Genomic DNA, 14,582 nt, shown 5'->3' with positions numbered 1-14,582 from the left:
GGGAATGTGGTGCATTCACAGATCCCAGTTTTTATTGACATAACCACAGACTGACCGGGGGGAGCTGCAATAGTGCCACGGCTCAACACATGGCCGTACAGAGCATCGTGATGGACTGTGTAAATGAGACTGTGGCGGAGCACGATCTCACCAATCACCTCATTCATAAAGGCGCTATCTGACTCATGCAGTGAGAGACGAGAATTACTCCATGTGCTAAACCATCTCATTGGGTTTTTCTCCAGGGTGAAAGATTGGGGTTACGGCATGTGGTGCACGTAGAGTTTATTCCTAGGGAAAATAGGATGAATGTATAAAGACTTACTGAAATGTATATGTACGTGTTATGCAAGACGAAGGATAGCCGATGCTCATTTGGTTAGTTGTGTTTTTATTTCTTTATTTATAAATTTTTTTGTTAAAAATGTTATTTTGTTCTCTCAGTTAAGAACTTTTAAATTCTGTATATTCACTGTTTAATGTACATTAAGGTATATACATGTGTTTTTCAACAACAACTTAAATGTTTCTGTACTTCTTGTACAGTATTAACAGGTAATTCATGATGAATATGAATTAATCCAGCCCATAATGCTTATTCACTCACAAGCAGTTCTGCCCATATCTGGCCCATACAGTATGACTGTCCGATTCTCTACATCTGGGCCAATTCTGGCAGACATACATAAAATCATCTGGCTGTCAGTCAGTACTGGAGGAAGATAACAGTGAAACTCTGCCCAGATACAAAGTGTTGGTGGAAATTGTGAGTTGGAAATGACAACAAATGCAATAATAGGCCATTTAAAGCACAACCAAAGAGTGGAATAGTCAAGTGGAACAAAAGCAGGACGGGAATAAGTTAAAGAGGGAAGACATTAGAGTGGGTAAATGTAGTTTAAAAGCAATAAAAAGTGGTAGCCTATCAAATAAAAGGAAGTCTATAAAATGGATTTTAGGATGTTGTTTAAATGAAGTGGTAGTAGGTGCTATGTGTGTCTGTGTTTGCTTTATCCTTGTGGTGGAATGAAGAGTGTATATCCCCTAAATAAGGGACAATAAAAAGTCTAAAGTCTAAAGTGACCAACTCTGCCTTTCCTCCTCTAGCAGGTTGTTCTAAAGCTGAGTCCTGACCAACATACAGAACTTTGTCAATCTGTGGGGAAGTTACCAAAGAGAAGAGTGGTTTCCTGCAAATTCCACCTTTTCAGAACTTGAGCGACATTCTTGGGTGTTGCACACAGTTTGGAAATCCATAGGTGAAGTTGGAGAAAATGTATCCTCCATCGCAAGGAAGGTGAGTGTGTTGCCTTCAGCTGTATCTGTGCCTAAATTGTTGTAAGTAGGAAGTGTTGTCCTGTTTGGATTATTTCATTTTTTTCATGGAATATTTAATGGTGATTCTTGGGGGTGTTGAGTGAGGCTGCCAAGAGTGGCAGAGGCATGTGATGAAGCAATAACCTGAGTTTAAGTTATTTTCAGTTCACTTCAAAATATTAACATTCACATATTTTTACACAATACATTCACATCATTTAAAGCAGAAGTAAGTGATATATTTGTGTTAATATAAGTCTTAAATAGTTATATCTTCCGACAGCAATCACTTACATAGAGTGTTTGAACCGAAACACGGGTCTGTCAATCACTCTGCTCTGCTCTGAGTCGAGGAGAAAACATTTATCGTATCCTACAGTTTTTATCCAATGAGGAGAGAGAACGGCATGCAGGGCTGTGTGTGCAGCCAAGGGACGCCGTGAATGTGGCGACGTAGGGACGAGGACTGTTATGGTGCGTTCAAGGAAACTCGTAACTCCGACCTGTGAAGTTGTATCAGTTTGATCTGGTACGAGTTCACCGGTCGGAAGTTACGAGTGTCCGTTATAGTGACTTTCACCGGTAAAACAGGTCGGAAAAACACGAGTGGGTTGCCTGGAACGCTACAAAGTCGTAAGTTGTGACTTGAAGCTGTAATTTACGATTTCAAAAGCCGGCCTGGAACGCAGCATTAGCGAAAATGACCGGGTCGCTTACTTCTGCTTTAATTAATCTAATCTAAACAAATCATTCATATCCAACATGCGTCCAACCTCGATATAGGACAGTATACCTGGCTATGAGGAAATGCTACCGAGGGTGAAAGTACTACATTAAACAGACTGCCTATGCGGCTGCCAAGACTGTCTTGTTTAATAGTTAATCATTATTACTCGACTGAACAGAAAAGAGTGATGTCACATGACGTTTGTGTTTTCAAGTGTCCCATGGGCTCTGTCACCCTCCTGTGTTTTCCAACCAAGAGCCTCAACAAATTCAACCAATCAGTTCAAGTTTAATTGAATCATGTTTCCAATTCATACAATGCATCATCTCAAGGCACTTTACAGGGTTAGCCCAAGACATGATATTATTATAGAGAGAAACCCAACAATCATCGGCAAAAATGTAAAGCTAAAAAAGACATTCTGCATGTCCATGATCATTTCTTGAGAAATGTGTTACTGTTGTTTTACAGCATCCAAGCTCTCAGCAAAGAACATGCTCAACAAGCCTTCATCAAGTACGCATCAGAGAAATGTTGCTACAGCAAGAGGCCAGCAGAGGAGGGAGTGATCACTAACATGGAGGACTTTAGTACATACAGGGTAAGAGGGAGGGTTTACATGCATCTGCAACTGACTCACTTGTGAACCGATCTCATTTTCCCATTTATAGTCAATCTAAGAAATATATGCTGTCCATTATGAAACTGGTGGCACTACAGTTATAGAGGATGTGGTCCTTAAATGTGGCCCGCACTATCTCTGAATATAGAGCTCCGGACCCCACGTGACTTCCAGGATTCGAGCTGCCATTTTGGCAGTAAACTGGCCAGCGCCGTAGCATTGACTGTAAGCGCCAAAGCCATCTGACTTCACATGATCTCACTTTAATTCCAATGACATTGGACTTTATATTTAAAAAAAAACTAAATGGATTTAATATTACCAACCCTTATAATGCCACCGGGGTGCTTTTCAAAAGTATCTCCGCCGAACATGACATCCCAGACCTGCAGTATCCGGACATACAACTACCTGATCAACTACTCTACAAGCATACAAAAGCTGGCTTTTTGCTCTTTGTGCTCCACAAAATGACCCAAGCAGGAAAGACGGTGACAAAAAGAAAAGGAAGAGGCAAACACATAAGCTGTGAGTCTCCTTCGCCTCCAGCCTTTCCAAGCTGACCCAGAGCCAGTCGCGGAATGAGGGTCGCCCCCCGCATCCACCACGGGTCGATCAGCACCGGGGAGAGCTCCCCAAACAACCCGGACAGCTACTAGCTAACGTTAGCCATGCTACACTGCATTAACTGGGATGATGTGACACTTATCCTTCTAGTGAGGATACAGCAGTTTTTTTGCTGGTAGATTCCACAGCTGGACGTTCATCACAAAGCCAGACTGCGTCCATGTGTAACCCTCCAGGTTTTTGTATGCTTTAGAGTATAGCAATGGAAAGAGTTGATCAGGTAGCTGTGTCTGCATACTGCAGGTCTGGGACGTCCGGCGGCCGGAGATACTTTTGAAAAGCACCCCGGGGGCATTATAAGGGTCGGTAATCTTTAATCTATTTAGTTTTTTTATATATAAAAAATAAAATTTAAAAACTAAATTATGATGAATTATATGTTTTTGAACATTATATTTACACCTAAACACACACTACCATAGTCTCATAATGCAATATTGATTCCATAATGGTCCACTGTTGCCTCAAGGCAACATTGCAATTTTCTATAATGGTACGTTGTTGCTTTCGGGCAACAGGTGCATTTTAACAAGTTTCCATTATTTATTAAGTAAATAAATTGCATGGAACTATTACAAATTAAACTTTACTAATCTATTAGTGTAAATATATTTTTTTCCAGATGAAAAAGGCCCAGGAAGTTATTGTATGTTTTCAGACCGTTTTAGTGGAGCAAAATGGCAAACCTGTTTCCTTTGAAAAAGTCTGCAAAAAAGGGTTTCAGTATGGCTTCTTGAAAGTCATGTGATAAATTAAAGCATTGTTAGTGGTTCTCTAAGGTCTCCTCTCTTTTTTAAAGTATTACAGCATTAAATGGAATGAATTGTGGAGATGTGAGAGGCCAAAAAGTGGTATGTTGCCCAGAGGGTGAGATTTGAGCTTAAAGGTGTACAGAAAAGAAAATTGAATTTGAGCCCACTTTGGGTCATACAATTAATGTGATAACTCATCTTTCAGACGCTGTAGGCCAAACTTTGTGCAAAATTCTATTTTTGAGTAAATCCGGGATGAAAGTGTGTATTTTTTTTTTCGCATTGGATAATGCAGGGCAGGCGCACGGATTATACGTCAGCCTGCACACGATTCACCAGCCACTGATATTGGATCCGTCATTCAAACGTCTGAGACACGCACACACACATGGAGCTCGGGCTCGCCCCAAACTTTGAATATCCCGCCCGCTCGCTAACGGCCAATCAAATTCGTTTTCCTCACTCGGGTAAACTCGTGTTGCAGCTCGTGACAACTCGGCGCGACAAACAGGACAAACGGCCATTTCTGTACACCTTTAAAATCTTCGGCGCTGGCCATTTTACTGCCAAAATGCTATGCAGCTGTTTCCTGGTCCACCATGATACACGTCTGCCCTCCTCCCGCACATCTACATCTAACATAGGTCACATTGTTTACGTTGTGTTTTTTAGTTAATCCTGTAAAACACACAGTGTGACCACGGTACCAGCAGAGTGACAGACTTTGTTTGTTAATGTGCAGAGGGACGAAATGACAGCTCCCCACAGTGACTCCCGACACATAAACCTAAGTTATGTCAAACTTTATGACACCTGACCTGAAACGGTAAACACAGCTGATCGATCGAAAAAAATCACAGCTGGAGTGAATTACTTTCTGTCACTGAAAACAGCTGGTTCTTGAACGTAACTCGGTCAAAGTAAGACGTATCCTCAATATGTTTTGCAGTTATGTTAGGTCACGCTACATGCTGACAAAGTTGTAAGACTTGTATGGGCTCGGAGAAAATCACTTTGTTACTTTCATTCCGCACCCGGCTCTCCTCTGTATCTACGCTACGAAAATTTGCTGATTACTGCCAAAATGGCGGCGCTGTCAGTTTCGGGGCTGTGTGACGTCATCTCCCGGAGCTCTATAGTAAATATGAGCGATCTTAGATGTGTCCTGAAGGTTTTTTGGTTCTTTGACACGTTTTACTAATGTTCAAGAAACCTAAGGTTGAAAATATGAGACATGTTGTTAAATGTTGTAAATTAACTTGAAATTACAATTTAAATTGATTAAATACACTGCCCAATTTTGCCTCTAACAGTATCGCCTGGAGACATTTACAGAGACACGGACTACAGAGTGGAGTGCAAGGCCGTACTTTGGTAAAGCTCTTTTCTCAAGCACACAGACAAGAGAAAAATGCTCACCATTATAGATTCTAGATTTTATTCTCAGTTGTACCAGTATTTGTCTTAAACAACAATGCATTTACTGTTTCTCAACATACTGTATGTTTCTGTCAGGTGAGGTAATAGAAATTGATGGACAACCTCCAAGGCCATGGGAGATTCCAATTGATGGCCCGCCCTTTTTCCAAGATGGAAGTAAAATCATTGAGGTGCCAAACACAGCGTCTGTGAAGGTACTGGACATGCTACATCCCTTCAGCCATGGGGAAACTGTAAATATCACAGCATCACCGAAAAAAAAATAAAGTTATAGATTAATTGAATTCATTAATGTATCCTGTTATCTTTCATGTTTGCTTTGTAGGGCGCCTACAGTAAGGGCCACTATACATCCCCACATTTGTTGGTTTTACAGTTGTTTTTTAAACAAATTAATATTAGTTAAATGGGGTCGAATTGATCCCAAGGATAAAAGGTGTAAATTTGAAGGTAACAGGAGGGTTAAGCGGGATTGGTAGGTGAACTTCATCAACCTAGGACAGAACCATGCTACAACCAGCTGTGGCTCCTGAGGCTGGTGTCAATCTTCTCAACTCTAAATGTCAGCAAGTTCACTGTATGATCTAAACCTGATTTCCCTTCATATACATTTTGCTTCATTTTCACTGGTTTGAGTTTCAGTGACGACCTTTCAACTGCCTTTAACTACAACATGCTATTGACAGATTTGCAGTTACTGTTTTGGCTTGGGGGTAAAAACCTGCCTGGGGTGCTGTGGGAGGAGGAAAGTAAGTAACCATCACAGGTTTTGATGTGAGTTTACGCACAGGTTTGCTCATATGTAAGTTTATTACTGTATGTATTTTCAGGTAAGTTGCAATTATTGCTGTGGGAGTGGTCGATCGGCTTTTGACCAGTCAATATGCATGATGTGCATTGGATTTTGTACAAGCCTTCCAGGCTTCGTTCCCTCCTTGCACTGTTTTTAAAATTGTGCTAAATAAATAAATCAAATCAAATAAATCAAATCAAATCTGGGAAGACTAGGTAAGTTTTGTTTTTCTTATTTAAATCACATTTTGAACAGACCACACAATGGATGTATATTTTTTTCCTACCAGGTGCTGGTCGTGCAGAGGGGCGGGTACTATCACATGTTGTTACTGTGCAGGCAGAACAAAGATCATAGTCGCTATGAACCTCGTTGTGAAGTGGTCAGTGAAAATTTTTTGGCTATGTTTCCCTTTCTTTACCTTCTGTAGTCAGTTTCGGCTGCTAACATTCCACCATGAATGTAAGTAACGCATGAAGAGCAAAGTTCAAAAGGTGCTGTGCATATAAACTCAACTTGTTTCATATGTTTGCACCTCTGCAGGGTGAACAACATAGAAACCCACACAGTTGAACAAGCCAGTGGTTTAAAGATGGCCAAACTGGGCAAAGTGCCAGGGATGGAGGTGTTTAAAGAAACTAACAACATGGTAACGGCCACAACTCTGGACAAAGGACAAATAATTATCTGACAGTGAGAAAGAGTCACATCATGAGATGTTATGCATGCAGGTTTATCCAGCGACATCGTTCCGTGACCTTGCCATTGTCCTGGCTTCAAACAGGCTCCTCAGAAAGCACCGAGAGAAGTATTCGCAAGGTTCACGCATTTTACAGCAGGTATATTTTCTTTCAGTCTGATATTCTTGTGTGCAATGACTTCATCTCATTGATCAGCCTTCCTTTTTCTCTCTGTTCAGCGTCAAACCATCGAGCTACTTCCCATTAGCAAGGTGACCTACGAATGGAGGAAGGAGTCACATGTGTTTTTTGTGTATGGGGTAGAGCTGAAAGTCAGTGCTGAGGATTACCCTGCTGCCTGCTGCTACTGCCGCTGCTGCTGCTGCACAGTGATGTGACTCATCCTGACCACCATTTATGCTTTTTGAAAAATTTAATCAGAGAGAACTGCAGAAAAGGTTTCAACCTACAACCAGTGTCATACGCTTCATGATGTGCAAACGTGATATTTTTTCTATTCCTGTATAAATGACCTATTATAATCTACATTTAATTGTTTATCTGTGGACAATATTGCATGAGATAGGTGACATCAGTCCTCTTAAATCAGTGTCTTATCCAAACCGTAGTTCATGTCAAACGTTATAAACGTGTTGGCTGATGAGTTCCCAATTATGATTTGAATTTTTAATCCATCCATCACTCTGTTTTTTTCAAAAACTGTAAAACTTGTTAAACCTATCTTTGCTCAATTGACACCAAACTTGCTACAGAGCATCTTCAGACTGTCCTACACAAAGGATCCACACAGATTTTTGATGTATCGGAAACTGAGCCTACAGTGCATCAAAATGTTTGACTGTGAATGGTATTGTAAATTTATACTTGCAAATTCTTGCTAAAAACATTTTCAATTTTCATTTCTTTAAAAAATGACACAATTTTGGAGTCATGGTAGATTATGTCTATAATATGATATGTGAGGCCACACAACAGGTGCTATTTTGAGCCAATTAGCTCAGAGAGATAGATGTTGCTTTGTGAGTTCAAGCCCCAGCTAGGGCAGTGAATGCATAAATGGCATTTTTAAACATTGGTTTTTCACTTATAGAGCCAATAAATCATTCTTAAAACCAAATTACCAACATTTCCATGCTGTCTAGATGCTACTGTATTTGTGTATTTTCAGATTTTTGTCTTAATAACTGATTTTTTTGACAGCAATTTGAAATCTGCCTATACATGCTAACAGCTGCTGTCTTGCACATGGGTGACTGACCGGCTTAGTCAATTTGTGAAGCTATTTGTGACATTTCCACTTGCTAATTAGCTCAGTGAGATAGAGGATGGTTGTTGGTGTTGAAGATTGTGCGTTCAAGCCTCATCTTGTGCAACATTTCCATATAAGATATCTACCCATACATTTCACAAAGGTCCCATATGCCACATGTCCTCAACAGGAAAACACAATACAATAGTCCTGATGGCGGCGCTACAGCAAGCCTCTAAATTTCGAAACTTTGAAAATTCATAACAAATCAACGTGCTTCAGCTTTGGAATTTCACTTTTAAATTGTCTAATTTTGCCTAAAATTGCCTGGATCCGACCATTGCTGCAAAAGAAAGTAACAGAAACAGACAGAAAGGAGAACACAGACATTTTTTTCCCCCTTAAGCGGCACTGTGGTTAACTGGCGGCGGAAATGACTTTACTTATATACCACATATGCGCACACATACACACACACAAACACACAGGATGTTCATTTGGTCAGGAAATAGTAAATTTCACAGAGTGTTGTTGTGTGTAGCACACAGTTTGGAAAGCATAGGTGAAGTTGGTGAAAATGGATCCTCTGTTGCGAGAAAGGTGAGTGTGTTACTTGTTGGAAGTAGTTATTCGTACCATTCACAGTCCCTTGATATTCTTTGATTTCAGACTTTGTGGGATGGAAGTGTTGTCCTTTTTTGAATGTCATGTTTTTACAGAATGTTAATGTTTTTGGAGATTATAATGGTGATTCTTGAGTCGGTGTTGAGTAAGGCTGCTCGCAGTGGCAGAGGCATCTGATTGGCGTGACAAATTCTAGGATCATGAAAAGTAAGAAAAGAGTCATTGAGAGAAAAAAAAGAGAATGCTAAGATATTTGGAATGAAAATTATTAACATGAAATAATATCATGAAACTCTAACTATGAGAATAAAAGAGATATTTCAAAGCAATAACCTATATTAATTCATAATTTTACAGAATCCATCTTATTTATACTTTGTGAGATGTCAAACCTAACATGATCATTCATGCCCAGCATGTGTCTAACCTCAACATAGGGAAGTAGCTACTGGCTATGAGGAAATCCCCAAGTGCAAGACTAATCGCCATTAAAACTCTTTTATCCCTGTGGCGATAGCCCTCATGAATTCCTCTTAACGCTCCCACTGTATGAGTATTTATTTATAGCGCAACACGTATTATTTTGTAGTGTGTTGCTTATTTTTCTGTATGTGCGTGTTGTGAAAGTGTAGACCACTGTTGCACAGACAATTGCCCCCTTGGGGATAATAAAGACTGATTGAATTGAATAACAGAGGGTGAAGGTACAGTGAACAGCTGCCAAGACTGACGTGTTTAATAGTTAATTATGACTCCACTGAACAGAAAAGAGTGATGTCACATGACGTTCATGTCTTCACCTGTTAAAGATGGGCTCTGTCACCCTCCTGCGTTGTCCAACCAATCACATCCAGTCTAGAAATATAGGGCTCCTAATATATTTAAATCAGTGCAAGTTGTGCATGTTCTTATCCCTTTCACTGAATCAGAGGTCATTTTATTATGGTAATTAAATGTAGGTTATTATGAAAAACCAACAAAAGAAATGGTCACATGGATTAAGAATAGTGAAGAAGCCGTTATGCATCATTAAGTCTCAATGAGAAATGAATTAGTTAATTAAAATTACTATAGGAGAGGGGGGGAAAGGAGATAACTAAAACCAGTGGGTAAAATTTGATGAGGGCAATCACAGTAAGATGTCACTTATTGATCAGGACCCATTAAGTGTCTTAAACATGTTGACAGACTTCCAGTGTTCTCTGCTGTGTCAAAAGTTGATACAAGTCAAGCAGACACAACATTATCTGCATACAGTGCATCCCTAAAAGGCAACAACAATTTTTATTTTTTTAATACCAATTCATACAATGCATCATCTCAAGGCACTTTACATGGTAAGGCCAAGATGTGATACTATCAGAGAGAACCCCAACATTCATCACCCTAATTGGAAAATATAAACCTAAAAATGACATTCTGTATGTGCATGGTCATTTCTTAGGAAATGTGTTACTGTTGTTTTACAGCATCCAACCTCTCAGCAAAGAAAATGCTCAACAAGCCTTCATCAAGTACGCATCAGAGAAATGTTGCTACAGCAAGAGGCCAGCAGAGGAGGGAGTGATCACTAACATGGAGGACTTTAGTACATACAGGGTAAGAGGGAGGGTTTACATGCATCTGCAACTGACTCACTTGTGAACCGATCTCATTTTCCCATTTATAGTCAATCTAAGAAATATATGCTGTCCATTATGAAACTGGTGGCACTACAGTTATAGAGGATGTGGTCCTTAAATGCAGCTCACACCACCTCTATCGAATATGAGCGATCTTTAATGTGTCCTGAAGGGTTCTTTGGTTATTTGACACTTGTTACTTGTGTTTTTCTAATGTTCAAGAAACTTAAGGTAGAAAATATGAGACATGTTGTTAAATTGGTAAATTAACTTGAAATGACAATTTAAGTTAATTAAATGCACTGGCCCATCTTGCCTCTAACAGTATCGCCTGGAGACATTTACAGAGACACGAACTACAGAGTGGAGTGAAAGGCCGTACTTTGGTAAAGCTCTTTTCTCAAACACACAGACGAGAAAAACACTCACTATTTCAGATTCTCAGATGTATTTGTCTTAAACAACAATGCATTTAATGTTTCTCCACGTACTGTATGTTTCTGTCAGGTGAGGTCATCGAAACTGGCGGACAACCTCCAAGGCCATGGGAGATTCCAATTGATGGCCCGCCCTTTTTCCACTATGGAAGTAAAATCATTGAGGTGCCAAACACAGCGTCTGTGAAGGTACTGGACATGCTACATCCCTTCAGCCACGGGGAAACTGTTAATATCACAGCATCATCGGCAAACACTTATACTTTTTTCTGGAATCATTTCTTCAGGACACTCAAACACTAGCATGTACAGGAATTAACAACCACTGCTAACTACCATCAGAGTATAAGATTTGCTGTTATCAACACACAGTGCTCCCAAAAAATTGAAGGAACCAGAGTATAGCATCAAGTTAATTCAACGTCTGGGATATTGATCTGGTCAGTTAAGTAGCAGAGGGGGTTGTTAATCAGCTTCAGCTGCTTTGAAATTACAGTAACAATATATGCACTAGAGGGGCAACAATGAGACAACCCCCAAAATAGGAATGGTTTTACAGGTGGAGGCTACTTACATTTGTTCCCTCATAATCTTTTCTGACTGATTTTTAACTAGTTAGGCATTTGGCTACTGTCAATGTCACTACTGGTAACATGGTGTGGTATGTGGACCCTCCGGTCAGCCAAATATACCAACGAAAGTAGACCAGGTTGGAGTTGGCAAGCTTTCAGCGCACCCTCGGCGCAGCCTTTTGGCACAAAATTATCACTGCGCCAAATTAAATCGGTCAACACCTCCTCCTACTGCGCCACCACACCCATGCGCACGGTGTCGCGCCATTAGCACTGTGCGGGCTGCACCACCCTGCACCTCGCTTGTACGAAATTCGAGCCCAGTACGTCAACATGGGCGAAGGAGACAGCCATGCCAGAGGGCCAAACATTTTCCAGGAGGAAACTGATGTTTTGGTCTGGGAGGTCCAAGCTCACAGTGGCCGAATATATGGTAACGCAAACAAACATCCACGGACTGAAGCAAAAATAGTCTTTGAGGAGGCTACTAATATTGTTAATCAGGTTTGCCCTGATAAACTGAGAACCGTTACCCAGTGAAAAACATATAAAGACACTCACATTTAGTACCTCGTGTAACAAAGATGAATGTAGACCAGGTTGGAGTTGGTAAGGTTTCGACACACCTTCGGCGCAGCCTTTTGACACGAAAATGTCACTGCGCCAAGCTGAATCTGTCGACACCTCCCCCTGCTGCGCCACCACAGCCATTTTGCCACACTTCAGTCTACTAAGTTGCCAATTTGACTGCGCGCGGTGTTGCCCTGGACGAAATTAGCATGAATTAGCATTAGGGTTCGCCACCCTGCGCCTAGCTTATTAGAGCCCTAAATGTCAGCGAGTTCACTGATCTAAACCACTAACAAACTGATTTCCCTTTACATACATTTTGCTTCATTTTCACTCTGTACATTTTGTGTTTCTGTTGTTTGAGTGACGACCTTTCAGCGGCCTTTATCTACAACATGTTATTGACAGGATTGCAGTAACTGCCGTGGCAAGGGGGTAAAAACATGCATGATGTGCGGTGGGGAGCGGACAGTAAGTAACCACCACAGGTTTTGATGAAGTGAGTTTACACACAGGCTGCCATGCTCATCTTGTGTATCCTGTATTTTCAGATAACGTGCCTTAGTTGCAGTGGGCAGGGTCAAATGGCTTATAACGAGTCAATTTGCTACATGTGCAACGGATGTGGGAAGATAATGCAAGTTTTGTTTTTCCTCTTTTTTAATCACATTTGGAACATATCACACAATGCTGACATTTTTTAATACAATGACATGGGTGTATTTTTGTTCTGCCAGTTGCTCAATGTGCAGAGGTGTGGGTAAAACCATATGTTCTAACTGTGCGGGCAGAGGAAAGGTCGTAGTTGCTATCAACCTCGTTGTAAAGTGGTCAGTGAAACTTTTTTGGCTATGTGTCCCTTTCTTTACCTTATAAGTTAATTTTGGCTGCTAACATTCCATCATGAATGTAACGCATGTTTCAAACTCATCTTGTTCCATATGTTTGCACGTCTGCAGGGTGAACAACATAGAAGCCCACACAGTTGAACAAGCCAGTGGTTTAAAGATGGCCAAACTGGACAAAGTGCCAGGGATGGCGGTGTTTAAAGAAACTAACAACATGGTAAAGGTCAAAACTCTGGACAAAGGACAAATAATTATCTGACAGTGAGAAAGAGTCACATCATGAGATGTTGTGTGATGCAAGTTTATCCAGCGATATCGTTCCCTAACCTTGCCATTATCCGGGCTTCAAACAGGCTCCTCAGAAAGCACAGAGGGAAGTATTCGCAAGGTTCACGCATTTTACAGCAGGTATATTTTCTTTCAGTCTGATATTCTTGTGTGGAATGACTTCATCTCATTGATCAGCCTTCCTTTTTCTCTCTGTTCAGCGTCAAACCATCGAGCTACTTCCCATTAGCAAGGTGACCTACGAATGGAGGGGGGAGTCACATGTGTTTTTTGTGTATGGGGTAGAGCTGAAAGTCAGTGCTGAGGATTACCCTGCTGCCTGCTGCTGCTGCCGCTGCTGCTGCACAGTGATGTGACTCATCCTGACCACCTTTTTCTGCAGAAAACTGCAGGAAAGGTTTCAACCTACAACCAGCGTCATACGCTAAATGATGTGCAAATGTGATTTTTTTTTCTGTTCATGTATCTACATTAAATTACATATTATAATCTACATTTAATTGTTTATCTGTGGACAATATTGCATGAGATAGGTGACATCAGTGCACTTAAATCAGTGTCTTATCCAAACCATAGTTCATGTCAAAGGTTATAAACGTGTTGGCTGATGAGTTCCCAATTATGATTAGAATAGAGAGTTAAGATAAGAGTCAGATTACCTGCAGTGATAAATATACTTGTTACTTAGGATGTTTGCATGAACATAAATATCTTAATAAACCTCTTTTATTTCTCCTTCTTTTGTTTTAATGTTCAAAGAAAAAGGACATCCGATGATATTGTATTTTAATTGGGCCTAATAGCATTCACTGGCTTGTGCTAACATTGATTAAAAATAAAATTTAAAGAGAAAAAATATGATTTCCAATGTGTGTTTTTTTTTTCGTTTTCAGAATTCAAATGCATATTTTTAAAAATCCCCCCTCGTTTCCCTCCCAGCATAAAAGGCAGCATGATGGATTATTACGCAACATACCTAATTATTTTCTTATGTGAACTGACTGTATAATAATCAGAACAATCAGCTGCAGCAGTGACTAAATGTCTGCAGGCGTCACTGAGTGCGAAGCTGTTTCCCAACGCGTTCGGCCGTCAGAGGAAGAGGAGCCGCAGACAGACAGACTCCGTGGAGGATGTGGAAAACTTCAGGAAGGATTCTTCAACGGAAGCGACGCGAGAGAGATTAAAACCTGCAGTATCGCTTTATTATTTATTTATTAATGAACATTACACATAATGTAATATGTGAAATCGAAAATAAGCCCCAGCAGCTTGAAACTTTTAACTTTCTCCATTCCTCCCTAAATAGCAACTCTTCAAAATTTCTATCATGATCTGTAAAATTTGAATGTGCACATAAAAAAATCATCTTTAAAAAGGGTTTTCACATTAA

Source organism: Trachurus trachurus (assembly GCF_905171665.1).
Source record: "Trachurus trachurus genome assembly, chromosome: 7".
Classification (NCBI taxonomy): domain Eukaryota; kingdom Metazoa; phylum Chordata; class Actinopteri; order Carangiformes; family Carangidae; genus Trachurus; species Trachurus trachurus.
The sequence above is the reverse complement of the archived record's forward strand: the minus strand, read 5'-3'. Positions refer to the sequence as shown.